The sequence below is a fragment of the Zalophus californianus genome, chromosome 6, assembly GCF_009762305.2.
Source record: "Zalophus californianus isolate mZalCal1 chromosome 6, mZalCal1.pri.v2, whole genome shotgun sequence".
Taxonomy (NCBI): Eukaryota; Metazoa; Chordata; class Mammalia; order Carnivora; family Otariidae; genus Zalophus; species Zalophus californianus.
Window position 1 is genome coordinate 56,544,483 of NC_045600.1, and position 21,525 is coordinate 56,566,007.

The window sequence follows — 21,525 nt, forward strand, 5'->3', positions numbered from 1 at the left end:
CATTAGTTTCAGATGTAGTGTTCAATAATCCATCAGGGTACTGTTTCTTTTTTGTTTGTTTGTTTGCTTCTTTTAAGATTCACATTGCTTCAGGCATCTATCATGTATGATAATTGAGTTTTGATTTTTTTTTTTAATGTTGGCGTTTTAATGATGTATTTGTAGCTGCCAGCACAGTTGAACAATTTCAAGTTTTCTAAGAGGCCAATTTCATTCCAAGGTAGAGGAACGAATATGGAAGCCTATAAACAAGAAGCAATTACAACGTGAGCAGTTGCATTTTTCTATCACCAAAATCACATAGTCCCTCACAAAACAGTGTTTGCTAAACTGAGTTAAAATAGCAGTTTAAGATCTCTAAATTTTGTCAAAGGTATCTAAAAATAAAAAAAAACTTATTAATTTCTGAGTTCCAACAACACTTTGTCATATTTCTATATAGTTATCAATCATTTCTCAACATATGTGAGAAATATAAAAATAGGAAGGAAAAGATGGTGGAAGAGTAGGGGACCCTATTCCAACCGGTCCCCTGAATTGAGCTGGATATCTACCAGACCACTCTGAACACCCACAAAATCAGCCTGACATGTAAGAAGATAAATCTGGATCTCTACAAACAGAATAGCTCAGGTTGTTGGTTTCAAGGTGTCAAGCGGGGAGCCATGATTCTGCGGGCAGATATCTGAAGATAAACAGAATGGGGAGGGAGCCATGGGGATCCTGCACCACCAGTTCACGAAGCCTCCCATGCTAGGGACAGGGCACAGACTCGCAGACTGGTAGTGTCAAGGATAGGACTTTAGGTCAGCTCCCCAGACAGAAACTGAGAGCAGTGGGGCTGCACGTCTGAACCGGGATTGGCTGGCAGTTATAGAAGCACAAAGGGCAGAGAAGTTCCCCTCACCTGGGGGCAGGACTGGGAGCACTGTGGAGGGGCACACAACCCAGGATGCTGCAGTTTATAACAGCACACACAGACAGGGAGAGAGTGTGGCCTGGAGAGCTCACTGTGGTCTCTGCTCTGAGGCAGAGGGTTGGAAACAATCTCTTCTGCTCTGATTCTCAGAAGAGAAGCAGAAAGTCACCATGGAAAGCCACCAGAGAACAAAATCCCCCAAAACTGGTTTTCACTGAGCCCATCCCCCTGCCCCCACAGAAGGCAAGGCAACTCTGTCCAAACAGGGTTGCCTGAGTACAGCACAGCAGGCCCCTTCCCCAGAAAACAGGCTGGGGGGAAAAGAGGCCAGCAACTCTGAGGTCCCTAGAAAACAGGTGCATCTTGCTTGGGTTGTGGTCAATAATTTTGACTCTGCACATTCCCTCAATCACCCCTCAACAAAATGACTAAGAGGAGGAACCCCCCAAATAGGAAAGACTCAGAGACTGTAACTTCTGCCACAGATTTACAAATGGATATAGATATAACCAAGATGTCGGAAATGGAATTCAGAGTAGCAATTGTGAAGACAATAGCTAGAATGGAGAAATCGATTAATGGCAGCATAGAGTCTCTAGGGGCAGAAATGAAAACTGAATTCCCAGAACTTAAAAATGCTATCAGTGAGTTCCAATCTAATCTAGATAATCTAACAGCTACGGTAAACAAGGCAGAAGAATGAATTAGTGACCTAGAAGAGCAGTTAATAGATAAAAAGGGAAAAAGAGGAGGCCAGGGAAAAACAACTCAGAATCCATGAAAATAGAATCAGAGAAATAAGTGACACCATGAAACATTCCAATGTCAAAAATTATTGGGATCCCCGAGGGGGTGAAGAGAGACAGAGGACTAGAAGATATATTTGAGCAAATCATAGCTAAGAACTTCCCTAATCTGGGGAATGAAACAAGCATTCATGTCCTAGAGGCAAAAAGGACCCCTCCGAGATCAAGGAAAACAGGCCAACACCACAGCATGTAATAGTAAAACTCGCAAATCTTAGAACCAAGGAAACCATCTTAAGGGCAGTCAGGGGGAAGAGATTCCTTACATACAGAGGGCAGAACATCAGAATAACGTCAGACCTATCCACGGAGACCTAGCAAGCCAGAAAGGCCTGGCAACATATATTCAGGGTACAAAATGAGAACATGCAGCCAAGAATACTTTATCTGGCAAGGCTGTCATTTAGGATGGATGGAGAGATACAGAGCTTCCAGGACAGGCAGAAACTGAAAGAATATGTGACCACTAAGCCGGCCCCACAAGAAATATTAACGGGGGTTCTATAAAAGGACAAAGACCCCAAGAGTGATATACAACAGAAATTTACAGAGATGATCTATAAAAACAAGGTCTTCACAGGGAACATGATGACATAAATTCATATCTTTCAATAATCACTCTCAACGTGAACAGCCTAAATGCTCCCATAAAACAGCACAAGGTTGAAGATTGGATAAAAAGACAGGACCCATCCATATGCTGCCTACAAGAGACTCATTTTGAACCTAAAGATACATCCAGACTGAAAGTGAAGGGATGGAGATCCATCTTCTATGCCAATGGACCTCAAAAGAAAGCTGGGGTAGCAATTCTCATATCAGACAAATTAGGTTTTAAGCTAAAGACTGTAGTTAGAAACATAAGGACACTATATCATTCTTAAAGGGTCTATCCAACAAGAAGATCTAACAATTATAAATATCTATGCCCCCAACATGGGAGTAGTCATCTACATAAGCCAACTGTTAACCAAAATAAAGAGTCATATTGATAACAATACGTTAATTGTAGGAGACCTCAATACTCCACTCTCAGCAATAGACAGATCATCTAAGCAAAAAATCAACAAAGAAACAAGAGCTTTGAATGACACACTGGACCAGATGGACCTCCATAGATATATACAGAACATTCCACCCTAAAACAACAGGATACTCATTCTTCTCAAGCACACATGGAACTTTCTCCAGAATAGACCACATACTGGGTCACAAATCAGGTCTCAACTGTTACCAAAAGATTGAGATTATTCCCTGCATATTCTCAGACCATAATGCTTTAAAGCTGGAACTCAATCACAAGAAAAAATTTGGAAGAAATTCAAATACTTGTAAGCTAAAGACTACTCTGCTCAAGAATGTTTGGGTTAACCAAGAAATCAAAGAAGGGCTTAAACAATTCATGGAAACAAATGAGAACAATGGGGCGCCTGGGTGGCTCAGTTGGTTAAGCGACTGCCTTCAGCTCAGGTCATGATCCTGGAGTCCCGGGATCGAGTCCCGCATCGGGCTCTCTGCTCAGCAGGGAGTCTGCTTCTCCCTCTGACCCTCTTCCCTCTCATGCTCTCTATCTCTCATTCTCTCCCTCTCAAATAAATAAATAAAATCTTTAAAAAAAAAAAAAAAACAAATGAGAACAAAAACACATCAGTCCAAAATCTATGGGATACTGCAAAGGCGGTCCTAAGGGGGAAATACATAGCCATCCAAGCCTCACTCAAAAAAAAGAAAAAAAGAAAAAAGAAAAATCCCGAATTCACCAACTAACTTTACACCTTAAAAACTAGAGAAAAAGCAACAAACAATGCCTAAGCCATGCATTAAATGAAAAATAATTAAGATTAGAACAGAGATCAATGAATTAGAAACTAGAAACACAGTAGATCAGATCAACAAAACTAGAAGCTGGATCTTGGAAAGAATTAATAAGATTGATGGGTATTAAAGAGGGCATGTACTGAATGGAGCACTAGGTGTTATATGAAAACAATGAATCATGGAACAGTACTACATCAAAAACTAATGATGTAATGTATGGTGATTAACATAACATAATAAAAATATTTTAAAAAAAGAATTAATAAAATTAATAAACCACTAGCCAGACTTATCCAAAAGAAAAATGACCCAAATTAATAAAATTATGAATAAAAGGGGAGAGATCATGACTAACACCAAGGAAATAGAAACAATTATTAGAAATTATTATCAACAACTATATACCAATAAATTAAGCAACCAGGAAGAAATGGATGCCTTCCTGGAAACCTATAAACTGCAAAGACTGAAACAGGAAGAAATTGACAACCTGAAAAGGCCAAAAACCAGTAATGAGATTGAAGCAGTGATCAAAAACCTCCCCCCAAAAAACAAGAGTCCAGGACCTGATGGATTCCCTGGGGAATTCTACCAAACATTCAAAGAAGAAATAGTACCTATACTCCTGAAGCTGCTTCAAAAAATAGAAACAGAAGGAAAGCTTCCAGACTCATTCTATGAGGCCAGCATTACCTTAATCCCCAAACCAGGCAAAGACCCCATCAAAAATGAGAATTTCAGACTGATATCCCTGATGAATATGGATTCCAAAATTCTCAACAAAATCCTAGCTAATGGGATCCAACAATAAATTAAAAGGATCATCCACCATGACCAAGTGGGATTTATCCCCGGGATGTGAGGGTGGTTCACATTCACAAATCAATCAATGTGATAGAACACATTAATAGGAGGAGAGAGAAGATCCATATAGTCCTCTCAATTGATGCAGAAAAAGCATTTGACAAAATACAACATCCTTTCCTGATTAAAACTCTTCAGAGTATAGGAATAGAGGGAAAATTCCTCAAGTTCATAAAATCCATCTATGAAAATCCCAATGGGGATTCATCCTCAATGGGGAAAAGATAGAGCCTTTCCCTTAAGATCAGGAACACGTCAAGGATGCCTACTCTCGCCACTATTGTTCAACATAGTACTAGAAGTCCTAGCAACAGCAATGAGACAACAAAAAGAAATAAAAATATTCAAATTGGCAAAGAAGAAGTCAAACTCTCTCTCTTTGCAGATGACATGATACTTTATGTGGAAAATCCAAAAGACTCCACCCCCAAATTACTAGAACTCATACAGCAATTCAGTAATGTGGCAGGATACAAAATCAATGCACAGAAATCAGTTGCTTTCTTATACACTAACAATGCAACTGTAGAAAGAGAAATTAGAGAAATGATTCCATTTACAATAGCACCAAAAACTATAAGATATCTCAGAATAAACCTAACCAAACAGGTAAAGGATCTATACTCTAGGAACTACAGAACACTCATGAAAGAAATTAAAGAAGACACAAAAAGATGGAAAAACATTCCATGCTCATGAATCAGAAGAATAAACATTGTTAAAATGTCTACGCTGCCCAGAGCAATCTATACCTTTAACGACATCCCCATCAAAATACCAATGGCATTTTTCAAAGAGCTGGAACAAACAATCCTAAAATTTGCATGGAATCAGAAAAAACCCCAAATCACCAAAGAAATGTTGAAAAAGAAAAACAAAGCTGGGGGCATCACATTGCCGGATTTCAAGCTATATTACAAAGCAGTGATCACCAAGACAGCATGGTACTGGCACAAAAACAGACATATAGACCAATAGAACAGAACAGAGAGCCCAGATATGGACCCTCATCTCTATGGTCAAATAATCTTCAACAAAGCAAGAAGAAATATGCAATGGAAAAAAGACAGCCTCTTCAATAAATGGTGCTGGGAGAATTAGACAGCTATATATAGAAGAATGAAACTCGACCATTCTCTTACACCATACACAAAGGTAAACTCAAAATGGATGAAAGACCTCAATGTGAGACAGGAATCCATCAAAATCCTAGAGGAGAACATAGGCAGTAACGTCTTTGACATTAGCCACAACAACTTCTTTCAAGATACATCTCCAAAGGCAAGTGAAACAAAAGCAAAAATGAACTTTTGGGACTTCATCAAGATAAAAAAACTTCTGCACAGCAAAGGAAACAGTCAACAAAACAAAGAGGCAACCCACAGAATGGGAGAAGATATTTGCAAATGACACTACAGACAAAGGGCTGATATCCAAGATTTATAAAGAACTCAAACTCAACACCCAAAAAACAAATGAGTCAAAAAATGGGCAGAAGACATGAACAGACACCTCTCCAAAGAAGACATACAAATGGCTAACAGACACATGAAAAAATGTTCATCATCATTAGCCATAAGGGAAATTCAAATCAAAACCACATTGAGATACCACCTTACACCAGTTAGAATGGCAAAAATTGACAAGGCAAGAAACAACATATGTTGGAAAGCTTGTGGAGAATGGGGAACCATCTTACACTGTTGGTGGGAATGCAAGTTGGTATAGCCACCTTGGAAAACAGTGTGGAGGTTCCTCAAAAATTAAAAATAGACCTACCCTATGACCCAGCAATTGCACTACTCGGTATTTACCCTCAAAACACAGATGTAGTGAAAAGAAGGGCCATATGCACCCCAGGCTCTATCATAGCAGCAATGTCCACAATAGCCAAACTCTGGAAAGAGCCGAGATGTCCTTCAACAGATGAATGGATAAAGAAGATGTGGTCCATATATACCATGGAATATCACTCAGCCATCAGAAAGGATGAATACCCAACTTTTATATCAACATGGATGGGACTGGAGGATATTATGCTACGTGAAATAAGTCAAGCGGAGAAAGTCAATTATCATATGGTTTCACTTACTTGTGGAACATAAGGGATAGCATGATGGACATTAGGAGAAGGAAGGGAAAAATGAAGGGGGCGGAAATCAGAGGGAGAGACGAACCATGAGAGACTATGGACTCTGAGAAACAAACTGAGGGTTCTAGAGGGGAGGGGGTGGGGGGATGGGTTAGCCCGGTGATGGGTATTAACGAGGGCACGTACTGCATGGAGCACTGGGTTTTATATGCAAACAATGAATCATGGAACACTACATCAAAAACTAATGATGTACTGTATGGTGACTAACATAACATAATAAAATAAAATAAAAATTTTAAAAAAAGAAACACTAATTTAAAAAATAAAACAAAAATAAAAAATAAGACTTAAAAAATATATAGAAATAGTAACATTAAAAAGGATTGCAACCTAATTTGAAATGTAAAGATTGTTGTATCATTTTTTAAAAATATTTTACTTATTTTTCTGACAGACAGAGAGAGAGTGCACAAGCAGAGGGAGCAGCAGAAGGAGAGGGAGATGCAGGCTCCCCACTGAGCAGAGAGCCTGACTCCAAGCTTGATCTCAGGACCCTGGGATCATGACCTGAGCCGAAGGCAGATACTTAATTGACTAAGCCATGGAGGCACCCAAAGAATGCTGTATCACTAACCCATTCATAAGCAAACAATTATTTTTTAAAATGTACTCATTTTCATCATAATTAGCTACAAGAAAGCTTTCTAAATTATTCCATAGTTTCACCTTTATATTAATTTTTCAGGGAAATTAAAATAGCTTTCTGTAGCAGGTTAGGTAATATAGCAACCTAAAACAGTGAACACTGAGCTCCATTCTACAGAGAACCTGGGGATTATTGACAGTCAGAAAGAATAAAGAAAAGACTCGCTTTTATTTTGAATATTAGATCTGTCCCTCACTGGATGAGCGATGTTGCAAGTCTTGACAATAAAACAAGTAGTAGAATTTTGTTCTGAACAACCTTCTCATTAAATTCAAGAAAATGGTATAAATCCAAAATCTACCAGAAGACATTATTTTGCCACATACCGGATGGAAATATTTTCTTTAAGAAAATACCATGGCTATGGACTAAACTGTACCATTGTAGTTACTTAAATCAGAATAATCCACTTAGATTTAAACTCCCCCCTTTTGTGGTGAACACAGAATATCATAGAGATGTTGAATCACTATGTTATATACCCGAAACTTACATAACGTTGTATGTTGATTATACTCAAATAATAAAAAAAAAGCCACACCACCTAATGGAATTCTATTTAATTACCAAACTAAGATTACCATACTTCCAAAAATGTAAGTCAAAGTGAACAAAGAAGGTATTGTGTTTTAATTAATGTATTTTAAGAAAGTAATTTTATAATTGGCCTTAGCATCATTAGTATGTCACTTAGTCCATTCCTCAGTTATTACCAGCCAGCCAGCAAGTGAAGGAATTCATCTGTTTCCATTCATTAAATAAAATTTATTTCTAGATACCATTTTAAATGTGGAGAGATGAAACTGAAATAAAACAGATATTTGAGTCTCATTGTAAAAATTGAATTAAACCCCATACAAATTACTATAATTAAATTACACCCTCATTTTTTTGTGTTGTATCATTTTCCCTCATTAAAAAGATGAATATATGAAGAAGTGTAATCCTTGTCCACAGAATTAATAGATCTCCCATGTGTCATATATTCACAATGTCCTTAGTGTTGGATTCGCATTTTAAATGTGAGCTAAGATGTGAAAAACCACACATAGGCAGAAAACTCTCTATAGACACAGACATCTGAAGAGGTGCCTGTGTATCATCCATTCTGGCAAGTACATGAACTACCTTATGCTGAAGTGCAGCATAACTACCTTTAATTTTCAATGGGAGTATAGTACATGCATAAATGATGTGTGTAACTGAAACCTCTCTTCTACTGAGAAATAAAATATTTTAGACATAATTCAACAGCTGCATTCGATAGACACTGCACTCATTCCAGCCTTTTAAGTCACCAAAGTCACCATTTAGCAACATTTTTTTATGCTTCAGAAATATTAGCCATTCTCTGCCTTTAATAGACTTCCATGACACAGAGTTGTACTCTGGCTTTATGCAGTAAAGTTACCTTGTCTGGGTCTGTTAAACTGTTGGGCATTTCTCCAAAAAGTAAATTTAATTTTACAATTAAGGGAAAATATGATATAATTTGTAAGCCAAATTGTTCAAGAAAAGGTAAAAGTGATAATTAGACACATTTCAGATTTTATTTAGCCAGTAAGCAACTATTATAACTATATGAAGGAACTTAAGATAAAATAACACTTATGATAGTGTTGCCAATTTTCTTGGGGATACAATTGTCCTTAGGGGACATATTATTTTTGTAAGCCAGAAATATATTTAAACATCAAAACTGCACATAGTGGCATTTTGGTACTGTTCAAAGGAAGTTGAAAATGCTTTCTTTGTTCTCAGAATTTTTCATTTCAAGACAGATCTTGATATAAATCATAGGATTTCAAAAGCACAAAGTGAGCCATCACATAATTTATATTTAGAACAAGAAATAGTAAATTCTTCACAATATGGGAATTTTCTATTTAGAATTATTTGGGAAGTAAATTATTTCTCTTACAATTACATTGATCTGGGATGAGAGGATAAATAAAATTGAGAAGAATTTCATGATTTAAAAAAAAAAACTTTCAGGCCTACGGTAAGGCATAAAAGACATCTTGTGGGCAAAAACCACACGATCACATAAAAGCATATACATTTGAAAAGAATAAAAATGTTCCCTCAAATGTGGGCATTGTTAAAGGAAGTAAAACTTTCCACATCCATTCTTAAAATAGGAAATGTGTTCCTTTCTTATGAATTATGTTCCTGGAACCAATGTTGAAACTAAACGAGAAAAGTCCCATAATTATAAACCTAGACCCAGGACAGCCTCTATTTTGCAGAAGGCCAATGGAATCATAACAGGGTCTAGAATACCAGTTGTTATGCAGTTCAAACCCTGTTAAAGAATGGAATGCTGAATTATGGAAAGTTCATATACCTATTAGTTGCAATAATAATATTAATTCATTTAATTCAATTATCTTCTAGTTTTGAGGCAAAAATAATAATTTTCCTACTTAGAATTTAAAATCAAATTTTAATAAATCCAAATGGAACAGCCAATCACCTCAAGTAATTTTGGGTGTTATGATGTAGGTTGACTTGGATAAAGGAGCAAGAGCTTTTATTTTGACTTGGATAAAGGAGCAAGAGATTTTATTTTGGCTTTACTCTGAAAAGCCACAGAGACTATATGGGTAAGGGCTATAGGAAGCCACACTAAATGTTAAATGTCCGCTTTGCACCACTGATCAAAGACATAATATCACTTACTTAAATATAGGGCAGCCAGCTTGATTTTTCTAATGACATATTAGCCCTCAGACTATCTTTCCAGTAATTGTAAAGAACCAAAACTAAATACACATGTGATGTTAAATATATGCCTCTGATGAAACATTGTAGAATATTTACTACACAAAAAAATCTCTACAGTGCTAGAGTTCATTGAACATTAGAAATATTTGAAAGAATGAGCTATAGAATGTTATATAGGAATAAAATTATATCCCTCGTAATCCCATATAAATTAGTTTACATCTTAATTTCCTTCCTAATTCCATATAAATAAATTTGATATGCATCCAAATTAAACTTTCATGAAATATGATCTTTGTTCTTATTACTTGAATGAAATCTAAACAGACAATTAACTTTAGAAACCAAGAAATAATTGCCAAATACCCTTCAAAAGCCACAGAAAATTAGAAGAATTTAAAACAACTTCATAAAACTGAATCAATGAAAATAGCATGGATCTATGTGGTTTTATTTAAAACACTCTGATCTATTTGTGAGAGTAGGAGGATTGGTCATATAGATTAATCACCAGTGAGAGTAACATCTGTTACTCTTGAAAAGAGAAGTCAGTACATATACATCCTCCAAAACTCAAGGAACCATATGTCTTGATGTGCTAAACACAGTTCCAGTTTATGAGATATTCTAAAGCAATTTTCATCATTTTCAAAAGTGTTCTGGTTTGGACAATGAATGACATGGTCACCCAATTTATAATTTTAATGGACGTGACACACTTGTTTTCCTTTTTTATTTTTTAACAAACATCAGAAATTGCTGCCAGATACAAAAATTATGAATCAAGAAAATATTTTGTCATTAGGTAGAAAGAAAATCAATTCATACGCCTTTTATTGTAGAATTTTTGCTTCATGAATGATTTTTTGAGGAAAAATATTTTCTATCATCATTTATTATTGTTTTCCTTTAAATACTTTTTTAATCCACATAATCCTAATACACAGAACAAGAGTCAGTTAAGAGTTAAATTGGATGTACACAGGCAGTGGCCTCAGAGAATCTGTGTAAGAGAATTGGGAGCACTGCTAAACATGTTTCATCTTGGGGTATTTAAATGAACCTTGGAACTCTCAAGCCCTCATTTGAATTTCAGTGTGCTCATATATCCTAAATTCAGAGTTATTTATTCAAGATTGCTTATGGCAGAAGTCCAGAGTCATATAGCTGTGGATTTTCCTCTTGTCAAATCTGAGGAGATGGCTGTAGCTTGTATTTGCATTTCTCCTAAGTCTGCCACCACATCTCCACAGGAAATAGAGTTAATGACTAAGGATTTGGCACACTTCCTCTAAACCAGTAAGGAAATGACAGTGCCCAAATTACTCATGGAGGATAATTCTGATGTGACTACCTTTCAGACTACATGAAGTAGATCTAAATATAGTTTAAACCTTTCCATTTAAGTATGATAAATTGTTAAGCTTTGATTTCCAACTGAAGTGCAAGTCAAGGAAAAGCATGAGGCAGTATTTAACTTGATCATACACCTGTCATAAAATGCTGAGTCACATACCATTCCCCTTAATATTTGTAAAAAATGTTCTCTGTGTATTTGTACTATAATTGTGAATTTTGCCTGCCTGGAGGTAGAAAGTCAAGTTGCCAACTTCTCACACTACGGAGAGGGCTTACTGGTTCAAGGAATGTTCAATGAAATTTCAGAATGAAAGTGATAACTATTAAAAAACAAAGCAAAACAAAAAACTAAAGTCAATTATAGACCAGACGTGAGTAAAAACACAAAAAACGCAGAGTAAAATCAAGCAGACAGGTGAATCAAGAAACATTAAGAGAAAGACAAAATGCAAAATATAGTTTTAAAAAGTCACTAAGATGATTTTAGGCTAATTTAGACATACCATCTTTAAGGACAGGAGGAGTGGAAAATGAATGAGTTAGTGTCAGTACTCAGAAAGTTAATTTAATACAAATGGGGCACAGTTCATAATTCTTCTATGGATTTAGAGGAATTAATCTTTTATAGGTGCACAATTAATGACATAGTCATTTGAACTTTTGCTCTTTTGTTTTACTTCTCAATGTTGTTTTAAAACTCTTTGATGGAACTAGAGAGTATTATGCTAAGCAAAATAAGTCAATCAGAGAAAGACATGTATCATATGATCTCACCAATATGAGGAATTCTTAATCTCAGGAAACAAACTGAGGGTTGCTGGAGTGGTGGGGGTGGGAAGGATGGGGTGACTAGGTGATAGACACTGGGGAGGGTATGTGCTATGGTGAGTGCTGTGAATTGTGTAAGACTGTTGAATCACAGACCCGTACCTCTGAAACAAATAATACATTATATGTTAAAAAAATAAAAAAGAAGATAGTAGGAAGGAAAAAATGAAGGGGGGGAAATCGGAGGGGGAGACAAATCATGAGAAACTATGGACTCTGAGAAACAAACTGAGGGTTCTAGAGGGGAGAGGGAAGGGGGATGGGTTAGCCTGGTGATGGGTATTAAAGAGGGCACGTATTGAATGGAGCACTGGGTGTTATAAGCAAACAATGAATCATGGAACACTACATCAAAAACTAATGATGTAATGTATGGTGATTAACATAACATAATAAAATAAAATTTAAAAAAATAAAATAAAACTCTTTGAAATAGGGGTACCTGGGTGGTTTTAGTCAGTTAAGCATCCAGACTCTTGATTTCGGCTCAGGTCATGATCTGAGGGTCATGAGACCCAGCCCCATGTCAGGCTCCACACTCAGTGTGGACTCTGCACTCTGCTTGAGATTCTTTCTTTCCCTCTTCCTCTGTCCCTCCCCCCCACTCGCTCTCTCACTCTTTTTCTCTCTCTCAAAATAAATAAAATCTTAAAAAATATTAAAATATAAAAACAAAAACTCTTTGGAATGAATGAAATAAAAGATGCTAAGAGAGTAGATGTAGGATGTGATAAGTAAAAGAGTAAAAATGGTACAAGAGTTTTGATGAAGAAAATTTGGAAAAAAGAAGGACTTGCAAAAAATGAGCAACATGATTTGGGCAAAGTTTTGTTTTACATGTCTTGAAGTTGTCCAATTATAAATATTCAAGCTAAGTAAGAAAACACACACACACACAAGAATTTCTTGTATAGGAATCACTGAAAAATACAGAAAGAAATCAAAGCCTTAGCTCTCTATAATGATTAGTCATATTGTAACTTAGTATGTTCTACAAATATTTCCACTTAAATCAACCAGAAAATGATAAAATTATGTGCCAGTGAAGACAATATTGAAAATTCTTACAATTTTATCATTGTTGAACAACTATTTTACTCGAGAGTCATTCTGAAGTATGTTCAATTAGATCTCTCTGTGTAATCAAATATAATCCTTCCTTTTCCAGGAGAAAAAAAAAAAATTCCCTGTTAGGTAACTGTTTTCTGCAGCTTTGATAAAAAGCTCAGTATCTGATCTGATGTTCAGATTCATTAAATTCAAACTCTATACAGTTTTTCCTTTCAGTTAGGACAAAGACATATATTTTCAAGTATTGTCCTTCAGAGCAGGAATAATTTGGCTGGTGAAACCTTTTAGGCTTTTGGAAAATCCTGAATGCAAACATAATGCTAACAATTCCTATACAAAACTGGAAAAAGCAAAGATTAAAAAAAAAAACATATCTGGGGAAAACTGGCTCCAGAACTAATTTTATAACAGTGATAATGTAATAAAACAATCTCGAAGAATTTGAGATTTTTGAACCCATAAAAATATATTCATACTTTGTAACAGATAAAATCAGCTTGAATGACCTCTTTAATCCTCCTTTACCCATTTTAGATTTTAGATCTCTCCTTTACCATTTAGATCTTAGACATGAGAATATAAGATTGAGTTGCCCCAAAACTTCAAAGCCTGAGAATGTTATAAAGTAATTCTGACATAATTTTCTCTACTTGTTTTTTATTCATTGTTTTTAGAAAATTGATGGGCAAGCGATGGGGCAAGTTTATAAGAGAAATTTGAATATCGCTGGGAATACACGTGCTTGCTGTGTATCAGCGTCCTCTATGTCACGCACTTAACACCATCTGCAAGTAAGTAACTCACGAACACGGGTGCCTGCTGAGACAGCGCCAGTGCTGGCTGCTGGCTGGCCTGGCCGTGATCCTGCCGTGTGACTGATGAACCACAGCCCGTTGCTACTAGTGCCGCAGGTAACTCCCCCTGCGCTAATGGCGATCTCTCCTACCACTGTGTATAAGCGCGGCTGAAGACGTTTTTGCTGTTCCTATGGCAGCAGTACAAGTTTCAACTTTTTAAAAAATTTATCTTGCCTTTTATTCATAGCAAGGAAGCTATTTTGAAATCCTTAGGCAAGATTAAGAGGAAGGCCACCCTGTGGTTTCTGTGTCAGGCACAAGCACTAAACTGAATCCAAAAGACCATTTGAGCCTGAGGGATGCACTGCAGCATATGGGCTTCTTCCTCTCATTGCTTCTTAAGTACTATCAGGCAGTTCTTCTAGGTTCAGGGCTCATGCAGCTTTCTAGAGGATGCTGATTAAGAGCATGTTTCATTCTCATGTCTGTATTTTACTGGCAGCCTTACCTTCTCTGTCTGTAGATACATTTCTTTGTAGCATTATTTGATGTCAAATGTATTCATATTTTTTTTTATTTTATTTTATTATGTTAGTCACCATACATCATTAGTTTTTGACATAGTGATCCATGATTCATTGTTTTCGTATAACACCCAGTGCTCCATGCAGTACGTGCTCCTTAATACCCATCACCAGGCTAACCCATCCCCTCACCCTGCTCCCCTCTAGAACCCTCAGTTTGTTTCTCAGGGTCCATAGTCTCTCATGGTTCATCTCCCCCTCCGATTCCCCCCCTTCATTTTTCCCTTCCTTCCCCTAATGTCCTCCATGCTGTTCCTTATGTTCCACAAGTAAGTGAAACCATATGATAATTGACTTTCTCTGCTTGACTTATTTCACTTAGCATAATCTCCTCCAGTCCCATCCATGTTGATGTAAAAGTTGGGTATTCATCCTTTCTGATGGCTGAGTGATATTCCATTGTATATATGGACCACATCTTTATCCATTCACCTGTTGAAGGGCATCTCGGCTCCCTCCACAGTTTGGCTATTGCGGACATTGCTGCTATGAACGTTGGGGTGCATATGGCCCTTATTTTCACTACATCTGTGTCTTTGGGGTAAATACCCAGGAGTGCAATTGCTGGGTCATAGGGTAGCTCTATTTTTAGTTTTCTGAAGAAACTCCACACTTTTCCAGAGTGGCTGTACCAACCTGCATTCCCACCAACAGTGTAAGAGGGTTCCCCATTCTCCACAACCTCTCCAACATTTGTTGTTTCTTGCCTTGTCCATTTTTGCCACTCTAACTGGTGTAAGGTGGTATCTCAATGTGGTTTTGATTTGAATTTCCCTGATGGCTAATTATGATGAACATCTTTTCATGTGTCTGTTAGCCATTTGTATGTCTTCTTCAGACAAGCGTCTGTTCATGTCTTCTGCCCATTTTTTGACTTGTTTTTTGGGTGTTGAGTTTGAAAAGTTCTTCATATTTAAACCATGTTTTTAAACACACCTTGCATATTCCATTTTAAATCAAGGTTTAGTAACTCTAATGGTAATGAAAAGCTTCTGCTGTGGCAAATCTATTGCACTATCAGGTAAAAATCTGTAACAAACTTATACTTTTATTACAAATATCTCATGTGTAATATTAAACCCTTTCACTGGCTTAATTTATCTGTTTAATTTTGTAAAAAATAAAAATAAAAAAAATATGTGGCTAGTTATTTACCTTTAGCCACAAAGGCAATTCACTTATTTCTCTTTCAAGATGTAGTTCCCTTCCATTCAAAGTGGCATGCTGGAAAATATCTTTAATCCTAAAATCCCATCTGATAAAACCTGGATTTCTCATTATTTAAAGAACTGCCTCATAATCAGTTAGAAAGTAAATTACATTACATCATTTTATGCAAAAGGAATCTAAAGCTCAGAATTAAAAACCTTTAACCTGCCAGTTACAAAGTGAAGTAAACTGCAGGCCCGGGAAAATAGTACATGAATCCTGGTCTCTTCTCTCGCCCATTTTAGGCTGTTTCCTCTTTTTTTTTTCCCCCCTAAGAGATCCTTGCATATGAATTGATATTAGAGCAATCACCTAAGCTATATTATATTTTCTAGTCACACCATAGCTATGTGAACACTTCTAGATTAAGCAGTTCAATGCCCATTTTGGTGTGCCTTTATACTCCTAAACTACACTGTAAACAATCTGATGAAACATATGTCCACTTAAAAGCATTCATGTATTTTCTTTCCCTAAGTTGGCCAACAGGGAAGAATTAGCACAACATAGTCTCTTGCGAGTTCATTAAAATGTGATTACTTTTGGTACCAATAAGTAATATTCACTGGTTTCCTTGTGCTATTTGTAAGTAAATTAATAGCAGTGACAGAACAAGAGGCTGCAGCAGTATATCATTTTCTAAAAACCATGTCTAGAAAACTAAGCTTCAAGTCTAAGGAAACTACTAACCAAGGACAAATTAATAAATATATATTCCTCTAACCTATTTATCTAACTTATATGAACTTTTACAGAAAGATCAATGAAAACTTTATAAAGAGATGTGATTGTATTTCTATAATAACTCCTTTAGGATTCAGTATTTATCAGTGATAAACTGTCAATAATTTCTTGTACATTCAAAATGGCTTCAAGGGGTAACTGGTTAATAACTAAATGACTGTAGCAAAAACAAAACCAAAATAAGCACACAGATTCCTCTAAAAAAGAAGATAAAATACAACACTGCCTAATAACAGTGTTGAAATAAATAAGGATATTTTTGTCAAAATTAATGAATGTCACCCTCTTCACAAAATAGGCAATGACCATTTACATATCTTTACACATTTTTTAAATAAAAATAAAGTGTTTTCAAACACTACTAGATATCCATAGTCTAATCTTTCCTAATTGATACGCATTAGGAATATTCTGAAAATTCTCTCCATCTCAGCTATAGTCCTCAATGGGATTTAAATATGTATACATTTATATAAAATTAAATAGCACTAGGATGGCCAGTTAAGAATAGTTTGAATATATAGGATGATAAATCTTCATATAAAATTGGAAGAAACCCACATTTATATTTGTTCTCTTCTTATTTCTTTTTTGAAGATTTAAGCTACTTCCTCAGTATATTAAAAATAATCTATTAAACACCCACATGGCCATGACGGAATGGAAAAAAAAAAGCAATGTGAAGTTGTGAAGCTCATACACATTCTCCAAACAATGCACCATCACAAAGGTGTTTTATATGTGGAAATAAATAAACTCCTATTCTGTGCTACTCAGTCACAATTTCTTTCAAATGCCTGAAATTGATCCCTATTCAGGAAAAGCAGAGCTAGACAGTACATTGTAAAGAAGTGGGCTATGCTCTTCTGTAGATGAGACTTGATCAGAGGGCTCTACTCAATAGAAATGATGAAAATTAGCTAACCAGTCTATTCACTCCAGGAGTTGGTCTCAAAAATAATGAGAGAAATGGCCAAGGAGCAAAGGAGAAAGGACAAAGAGCTGAGTGAATCAGTAACGCTGCAGCAGACAACTACTATAGGTAGAGACAGGGGGTAATGCATCCTAAGAACTGCCACTGGTCTAGGTCAAAATAAGGTCCAACTTAAAAAAATTTTTTTTTGTTTTATTTTCCTGTATTGTTTTTACTTTTACAAGATATATATGAATATCTATTTTAAAAATTGAAAGAACACATAAAGCTTCCCTCAGATTATCCTCTTAAATTTTTGTTCTTTTATAAATATGGTTTTCCTATCTAGAATTTTCATCCCTATTCATTCTGGTTGTATCCCTCAGGAAAACAAAACAAAACAAAACAAAAACAAAAACAAATCTCAAACGTAATCACCTTCCTAAAGCTTTTGCGCAAATTCCAAGGCAGGATTCAAGGATCTTCCCACTAGAGTGGAACTACAGTGCTTTCAGCACTTGTTTATAACACATCTCATATTGTGCCATGAGTACCCAGAGGGAAGGGAATCTGTTAGATTTTCATTTTATACTCACAACTAACGTAACACTTAATATATATGAAGTGCTAAATAAATGTTGGATAATACATGTCCAGATCAAGTATAATTAGAACATAAACATAAGTTTATTTATTTTTGTTTTAAAGATTTTATTTATTTATTTGACAGAGAGAGAGACAGAGAGAGAAGGAACACAAGCAGGGGGAGTGGGAGAGGGAGAAGCAGGCTTCCCGCTGAGTAGGGAGCCCGATGCGGGGCTCGATCCCAGGACCCTGGGATCATGACCTGAGCCGAAGGCAGACACCCAACGACTGAGCCACCCAGGCACCCCTAAACATAACTTTATTACCTAATACAGTACATTTTTATCCAACAGTTTTTGAATGTAATATTAGTACAAATTTCCAAATCTCAAATTCAGTTATTGAACTTTGGTATCTTAAACAGAAGATAAGAGTGTTAATATCTCTTTGAAATTTAATCTGAATTGCAGCACTATTCATAATATCCAAAATGTAAAAACAACCTAATGTCCATCTTTAGATAAATAAAGAAAACATGACATATACACACAACGGAATATTATTCACCTTTAAAAACAGAGGGAATTCTGCAATATGAAACAAAATGAATGAACCTTAAGGACATTACGCTAAGTGAAATAAGCCAGTTTCAGAAGGACAAATACCACGATTTCACCTTATATGAGGTATTTAAAATAGTCAAATTCACAAAATCCATCATTTATGGAATGGTGGTTGCCAGAGATTGGAGTAGGGTGAAACGGGGAGTTGCTAATCAATAGGCATAAATTCTCCTCAGTTAAGGAAGATAAATAAGTTCTAGAGATCTATTATATAATATCGTACATATAGTTAAAAATTCTGTATGTACACTTAAAAATCTGTTAACAGAATCCTGTCAAGTAGTCTTACACAACAAAATAAAAATTAAAATATAAATAAGAAATTTTAAAAACTACAGATTAGAAAATAATCATTATTCTAAATAAGTTGTTTTGCATTAGAAATCATGTCGGTTTGCAGCAAAACTTAGGTCAAATTAAATGTAAAATTGCTAAATTTTACAAATTTTGGATTTGACTGGAAACATTTTGAAGTATAATGCAGTATAATATATACTATAGTGTGATACAGTATAATCACTCATAAAGATAATGACCCAAAAATGAACAATCACAAAGGCATGAAGTGAACAATTTTGCCATCACTGAAACAGTTAAGTGATCTAGGAATGGTGTTAGACTAGTCTCAACAATAATTTAGCTTCATTCAATAGGGAATATCTTAGGAAAACATACAGTCCTTTGAAAACTAAGCCTCAGATCCACTCAGAGCTTTTATTTTAAACATTCTTAATACTTTACATAGCCTTTGCTTAGGATATACATTCCTACATAGACTTCTTTGTTCAGGTCAAGTCTAAGCTGCTCAATGGATAATCTCTGATAACTTCTACTCTCACTTCTCTCTTCCTCTGAATTACCACACTATGTCTGCACATACTATTCTGAGTTTGCTCAATTTAGTGGTTTTGGGTGGTATACACAATTGAACATAGAGAATGTGATTTAAAAATTCTTACTGATTCATTTTGTAAAATTTTTGGAGCAAAAGGGCATGCTGAGGTTAAACTTAACATAGTAATGCTATGTTACTAAAAACAGAAAGACTTAGCAGAGGGATTGAGGTAGAAATCAGTCATTGTCTGTGAAATTATATCTTTCCTTTTCAATTAGCCTTAGAAAAAAAATGTAGAAAAGCTTAACAAGTAAAGAAAAAGAGTAACTACAGAAGTTGATATTATCTTCACCTCTTTTTTTTTAAAGAAGACGTTCTAATTTTGTTAGTAGATACAACTTTCCAGCTAAAAAACTACATTTCTCTCCTCTGTCCCCTCTTTCTCCACCTCCTCCTCCTTCTCTTCCTCCTACTTCTTCTTTTACCAACTTAGTAAAAATTTAATACAGTTTGTTGAGCATAGTATCCAGGAACGCTCTTTGAAAGCAAAGAGGGAGGTGGGTGGTTCATCTGGCTTGTATCTTTCCAGTAGCCTTTTGCTTTCATCTGCATGGAACACAAAAAAATCCTGAACGTCTAAGTAATCATGAGGCAACTAAGGAGGAAGCTATACACTGAGAATGGCAGAGCAGAAAGACAGGAGGGACCCATGTCTCACTGGCAATATTGTAGAGAAGCTATACTACTAGACTGGGAACATCTAACTCTATTTTTATTTAACTTGGCAGAAAAAGAAACCTCTAGAATATTTAAGCATCTGCATTTCTGTCACTAGGATTATCAGTGAAATGTGATTCCTACTTGACTCATAAAGTACAGTTACTGGAACCTAAGTAATGGAAAAAATGTGTTGTATTTTAATTTACCCCTGCCATTTATATTATATTTATAATCTGTTAGATAGCTAAGATCAACCTTGGCATTAGATTCATTGGAAGATTATAGGAGAGAAAACAGAGCATGCCAGCAGGGCAGAATCACATATTTATCTTCAGTTAGAATAATTCTTGGAGCAGTCCACAGAGTTATCCAGGAGTGATTCTCTATGCCTCACCAAATGATCGTTTCAGAAGCAATGAAATAAAATTTATCGGGCAGGTACAGAAATAATATGAAGCCATATGGTCTTTAGGATATGCCTTGCTACAATTCCATAGATAGCTTCCAGGTCTCTGCCTGGGACTTACGAATTACAAAAAACATCAGATTCAGGGAAGCCCAAAGATATGTTCTACCTAGTATTTTTATTTCTCCTAGTCCAGATACAGACTATTAAACTTGGGTCACTGTTGCCATAACCATATGGCCTAATAACATAGTTGACATCTCATCTCTATCAAGTTTCTAGAAAAAAGCTAAAATACTCAGAAAGAATAGAAATGGTTATTTTAAATACTTACCCATAAAATGTTAAGGAGAAAATGACAGGTTGATTTTAGAATGCGGAGACTCTTAAATGGTAGGACAAGGAGGTTACAATTTAATCTGTATACTCTGTGGACCCATGGAAGTCCACAGAGTATACAGAATAAAGTTTACTGTAAAAAATCTGAGAATGCAAAAAACTCATGGATAAGGGGACCCACACAACTCTGACCTAATACAGAACTTTAAACAGCTTTAAAAATGTTTGATCTTAAGCATCTATTGATGGGAATTGAACTAGGCTATTTATCAGCCAAACAGAAGCCCACTATTCTTACTATATTCATTGCATAAATATTTCCTGAGGATTGTTGGAAAAACACTATCTTCCAGATAGTTACCAGTTGCCCCACTAGGTCCATTCTGTGATAGTTAATTTTATGTGTCAACTTGACTGTACTAAGGGATTCCCCAGACAGCTGGTAAAAAATTATTTCTGGATGTGCCTCTGTGAGTGTTTTGGGAAGAGATCAGCCTTTGAATCGGTAGACTGAGATTTGTTCCAATCTGTTAAGGGACTGAATAAAACAAAAAGGGAAGGGTGAATTGCTCTGTCT